This window comes from Vulpes vulpes, chromosome 1 (genome assembly GCF_048418805.1).
Source record: "Vulpes vulpes isolate BD-2025 chromosome 1, VulVul3, whole genome shotgun sequence".
Taxonomy (NCBI): Eukaryota; Metazoa; Chordata; class Mammalia; order Carnivora; family Canidae; genus Vulpes; species Vulpes vulpes.
Genome location: NC_132780.1, coordinates 130,711,102 through 130,717,152, shown reverse-complemented (window position 1 = coordinate 130,717,152; position 6,051 = coordinate 130,711,102). Strand labels below are relative to the sequence as shown.

The following is a 6,051-nucleotide window of genomic DNA, read 5'->3' as shown; positions in this document are numbered from 1 at the left end:
AGCGGTTTGGCGCCTGCCTTTGGCCCGGGGCGCAATCTTGGGGACCCGGGATCGAATCCCACATCGGGCTCCCGGTGCATGGAGCCTGCTTCTCCCTCTGCCTGTGTCTCTGCCTCTCTCTCTCTCTCTCTCTCTCTCTCTCTCTCTGTGACTATCATAAATAAATTAAAAAAAAAAAGATTAAGAGTTGGACGCTTAACCAACTGAGCCATCCAGGTGCCCCTAGTCTTGGGATCTTTAATCTCAAGACTATTTGTACCGCACACATGGGTGGACGGAATGAGATTGCCTACACTTCATGCTCTCTGAAAGTCTAGATCTAGATGAGATTATATTTGTCATTTTTTTTTTGCTTGCACAATATTTGTCTCTCATAGTTCTTATCAATTTTCTTTTCTTTATAGGTAATGCAAAAACCTTCAAAGCAACTCCAGAACCTTTATGTAAGTTTCTCCTATTTCTCAACTGTTTTTGGGGGGGTTTTGGGGGGTTTTTTGTTTTTAGCTTCTACCAAGTGCTGGGGTAGGGTTTATAGGCACATAAAAGAGGAGGGAAGGAGACAATTCACTATTATACTGTTCCCCTTTTCCTTTATCGGTGTGAGGAACTGGAGGCTGATTTCAGGATCCCTCTAAGTGATAATTTTTTTATTTAGCAAAGTGTAAACTCTGCTAATAAAATTAACAGGTGAAAGGAAAAATCCTGTGGTTGGATGAAGTTGTTTACCAAAAACAAACAGAAACTTTTAAAAGGATTTCACAGTATGAAGATAGTAAAAATTGAGAACAAGAAAAATAATTTCAGGAAATAAGATCTTATGAGTCTCCTAAGGAAAAAAGGGGAGGGGAGGGGGATGCAGACTTACCCTCTTACTGTTTTCCATGTAAATCTAATATGTAGTAAATGCTTGACCTGAAGGTCCCTGAAATGTACATCCTTCAGTCATGTTCTTGCCAGACTTACCTGTTTGTGTTTATATTTTAGCTGGCACTGCAGGACCCATAAGTAAGTTTCTTTTCTGTGCTTTAATTCCCACGTGCTTTGCTTTACAGCACTGTTAGAATATGTAAGACTCTCCTATTCATGGATGTTTATATTTCCTCCTGCACAGATTGTCAATTATTTTCTCCTCCTTTATTCTCTATTCTTATTTTAATAAGCTGGAGCCTTCCTGAGAAAGTACTATCACTTTTAAATCTCTCAAAGTCTTGAGATTCAATGGCCAAAAGAAAAGTATTAAGAATAAAAGTGTTAGAAAGGTAGAAAGATCCCTTGCTAGAAATCTCAGTCACACTTGCAAGGAAGAGCAGTGAGTCCTAGCTCACTGACTAAGGGTCCCCAGACTGCTGTTGATGGTTGTGTGGAATGTATAAGCTCTGCTAGTAACAAAGATTAAGTCTAGAAGAAGTGTTCATATAGAAAAATGATATTACAACAAACATCTCTGGCAGAAAAACTGGGAATGAGGGCTGAGTGAGAGTCACTTGATACAGAAAAGAAAAAAAATGATAAATGGAAACAGTGACCTATAAATGCTTTGAGATTTTACCAGTCTCTTAATGGCCTGCTGCTTAACGTTAGTCCAAGGATCTACATTAGCATCACCTTGGAGTTTCTAAGAAGTGAAGAATCTTCACCTAACACCCACTAAATCAGAATCTGCATTTTTAAGAAGATCCCCCAGGTGGTTTAGAACCATTACTCTACAGGGTTTCTATCCTCCATACCTAGAGAAGAAATAAGTTGAGTGCACTACCTCTAAGATTTAAGCACCTCCTCCATCCCTTTCAGATTCTCTACAGGAAGAGTAGCCTTAAATCCGATGACAAGAAAAGTGAAATTTACCAAGGTTTCATTCATTTCTTAACATATTTCTATCCATCACTGCTGAAGATATTCAGAGCTTGAGCTCCTGGGGCAGGGCCAATACTAAAGAAAGAAGAAGAATGATTTGAGGGTTAGGGTTCATGACAAATCACACCCTGTATCTACTCTTCCTGGAGCATTTGTACACATGAAACATGATTAAAATAACCAAAAGTCAACCAAGAGTAAACACTGGGGAAGTGTCACTAAAGCTCATGTACCTCAAGAGGTACAGAGAAGTGTCTGTGTGTATGTGTGTTTGTAAAGGAGAAGGGCTATTATTGCTAAACATGTAGGTCTAGTGCCTCAATCCTTTTACCCACTAACTGCATCTATGAGAGTCTTGAGCCATCTGAGAGTTTCTATTCCTTTTATGCTAAGATATTGCAGGCCAAGTTACTATGATGACTAAGGGAGCCAAAGTCACCCACTGGAGACAGAAATTCCCACTGCCTCCTTCAGAAGACGAGACCATAGATTCTGATTAAACAAGTTCAAATTAGCCCTGTTGGAAAAAAGGCAATGGTCTGTGGAATCTGCAGAGTTACAAACAGTGACCCACCAGGGAAGGAACCCTGACTACTGCATCCCTGCACCTCCAGCTGTCAGATCCCAGTAGTTACAAGGGTCTTCCAGGATGGAGAATGAAGAAAAGAATTTATTTCCTCCTCTGATGAAGTAGAAATTTTGTTCCTGTGTCTGTATTTATGATGTTTTCCCAAAAATACTTTCAATGCAAACAGTAAATTTTCTGTGCCAAAGAACCATTCTAATTAGTCTGCCTTGCTTTTCCCATATTTTAGCTGGAGCCATTGGACCCATAAGTGAGTTCCTTTTCTGTTTCCTAATTCTGCACTCTTTGATCTTCTATGGGATATGGGACCTCTCCTTACCCAAGCTCTTTCCATTTCCAGGATGTCTCACCCACACTTCTTGATTACATTTGAATTACTGACACCTCCTGATGCCCAAGGCATCAGAAAAAAAAAAGAAAGAAAACACTCTGAACTGTCACTGAGTTTAAGACAAGGGAAACCCAAATAATTCATATTTAAAATAATATGAATTATAAATAAATATTAACCCACGAAAAAATTCTCTTACTTATGATAAAAAATAATTAAAACAACTGTTCGTAGACTTTTCCTAAACTGAAGGAAGAGCTACAGGAGAACTGGTGGTTCAAAGCAAAGGCAAGAGAATAAGCGTGAAAAAAACAAAGGAGGTGTGCTGATGAAAAACAGCCAACTGGACTGACATCCCACCTACCCCTGGGAGTGTCAATCCTTTGAGACAGCTGAGTGAATGCCAAATGATGTAATCTAGAGGGAGGGTTATGGGGCTTCTTTGCTAAAATTATCTACTGATATGCAGTAGTAATTCTCCCTCTGGTCGAGTTGCTTCATAATTTCTTTAAAAAGAATATTGTGGCATGAGCATTCTATTCATATCAAACCACACTGATTTTCCTCTTCTTTGTATTTCAGTGCAATTTACAGCACCAATTCGTAAGTATCAAATTTGTTTCTCCACTCTGGTTCCTTTAATTTCTCACCAGAAGATCTTAAGTACCACACTGCCATGTTTTATGTTTCTCAATTTCTCTAGTATTCCTATTACAAGGTTTCCAAAGAATCTCCAAATGAAATAAAGAGACTGCAAAGCCCATGAACTAACATAAAAAAATAGAAAAGCAGTCACTATGTCCTGTCAGCAAAGGAAGGTTCACTTTTTTTAAAGAAATATTTTATTTAAATTCAATTTGCCAACATATAGAATAGGTTCACTATTCAAATAACAATAAGTCCCTAATGAAATGAGAGGGAAAAAAGAGAAAAAAATTTAAAGGAGACATTATGAATTAGTATGGAAGGAGTTATTCCAATCCTCTAAAATTTGCAAATATCACTGAAAACAAGGGGATGCCTCCATTCCTGGAAGTCCCCTATATGGTCCAATAGGGAATCTGTCTGAGGATTGCCATGTAAGCAACCTTGATGCTCCTAGGGTTTCTACTTATGACACTCCCTCTAGAGTAAGTGTTGAAGAATGGTTATTTCCCTTATAGTGATGAAGCATAGTAATAATCTCTCTCTCCCTTCATCTCTCCCCCTCTTCCTCTCTCTTTCACTCTGTTTCTCAGCAGGAGCTACGGGACCTATCAGTAAGTTTACTGTCTGATTCTCTACTGTAGAGAATTTTAACTCCCTGCAGTATCTTAGGGACCCTTCCCTGGATTTCATGTTGGGATTTCAGGGGCTTGGGAGTCCACGTTTTTTTGGCCTTTTTGTTTTCTTCTACCTACCATTTCAGTAAGTCATTATTAATAGTGTGAATATACATTCCATTGCCAAACACAAATTGTAAAGTGAAAGATGAACTCTTGAATGTGTCCATTGGCTTATCAATATCACACAAAGGACTTTTAAAAACAGAATGAGATGGAAAGAAGTGAAATTATGGGGGAAAGGAAGAAATTTAAGTTTAAATGGAGAATGGTTTTTCCAATTTTCTACAGGGGTTTAAATGGGCCAAAAGGGTGATCTCTACCTACTACCTTTGCTACTTAGTCTCTCAGTAGATCCAGTACATAAGGAAGGCCTTATATGTATCAGATTGTCCTAGCATCCATGAAGAAAGAACATTGCTACTACCCCATTATAGCTGAGCCAAGTTTAATGGTATAGATTCTTACCAGGAAAAGCATGTAAATGAGAACTATGGGCTCCAGAGTCTGAGAGCAGCTACTCATTTCTTTTCTCTTTTATTTATTTTTTTAGAGCTATCTCAAAAAACCATTGGTAAGTCACCTAACTCTCAATTACAATGTATTTTGGTCCTTTACAATGTTTAGAATGTCAGTTGATTTTTATTTCAAATAATTCACGCCCATAGACTCCAGGGTCAAGTGTTTCCACTGCCTCGTTATCCCACTCAGAATTCCTGGAGGTTGGATTCACCCAGGTTCTGCAATAAAAAGATATTAACTATGAAGCTTAAATACAAATTGATAATTTAACCCCCTAGGAAATGGTATTTTCTAAGTTATATAATCTAGTTTTAGCATCAACATGTAATAAAGATTTAGTACACAGCATCTAAACTTCTTGCTTTCCCTGCAAATATTTTTTTGTTATTAGACTGTGTTCAAAATAATACAAATCCTGTTTCTTCTATTTAATTGCTCTGAAAAGTTCTCTCCAGGACAGTTAGGTTTTATTTTCACCAACTTTTAGCAATTTGCCTTATTGCATTTTTCCATAGAAACATTATAAATAATGGTTAGGTTCCAAGACACAGTAGTCCATAATTACATATTTATAAACTAAGAGCAAATAGCTATAGCTTCACACACTGGATTATAGGATTTTTAACAAAAATTAGGAATTTTTGAAATTAGAAACCAAAAGAAATATGTTTGAGGTTTCCCATATTTACCTGACAGAATGAATACAAGTCCTGTATCTGTAACTAGTCATTCTTTGTGTAATTCCTTCATGAATTTGTGTGTCATCCTTGCACAGGGACCATGTTAGTCTTCTCTGTATCATTCCAATTTCAGTATATGTGCTGCTGAAGTGAACACTCCTCATGTGATTCTTATAATGGCTTTCTAACTCTCCTATGCATTATTTTGTTGGGCCTCACAGCATTTCAATGGTGGTGGATAACAGATATTATACCCATCTTGAGAGATGAAAAATTGAGGTTCAGAAGGTATTCCTAAAAAAATAAGGGAAGGAGGATAGTTAATAATGAAATCAGGACTGAAGTTGTGCTGACTCTTGAGCTCTTTCCACTACCATTTTGAGTGTTCTAATAGGTTATTAGTTAGGAATAAAATAAACTTGTAGGGGATCCCTGGGTGGCTCAGCAGTTTAGCTCCTGCCTTCGGCCCAGGGTGCGATCCTGGAGTCCCGGGATCGAGTCCCATATGAGGCTCCCTGCTTGGAGCCTGCTTCTCCCTCTGCCTGTGTCTCTGCCTCTGTCTTTCTCTCTGTGTGTCTCTCACGAATAAATAAACAAAATATTTTTTTTAAAAATGAACTTGTAATATTAAAAATTGGGGATAAAAAGGCCTTATGGGGAGAGGAAGTGAGAGAAAATGTAATACAAAGAGTAATAGAGAATGAAGATACATGCTGAAAAGAGAAAAATCAAGAGAAGTTTAAAAAGAACAAAAGT

General features: G+C 37.8%; 1 non-coding gene across 1 annotated transcript; it reads right to left on the bottom strand.

The window, feature by feature from the left end:
* Positions 1–5,344: 5,344 nt before the first annotated feature.
* Positions 5,345–5,452, bottom strand: LOC112913820 (U6 spliceosomal RNA). Its single transcript, XR_003233738.1, has one exon. It is a non-coding gene; the product is annotated as a U6 spliceosomal RNA (small nuclear RNA).
* Positions 5,453–6,051: the final 599 nt, after the last annotated feature.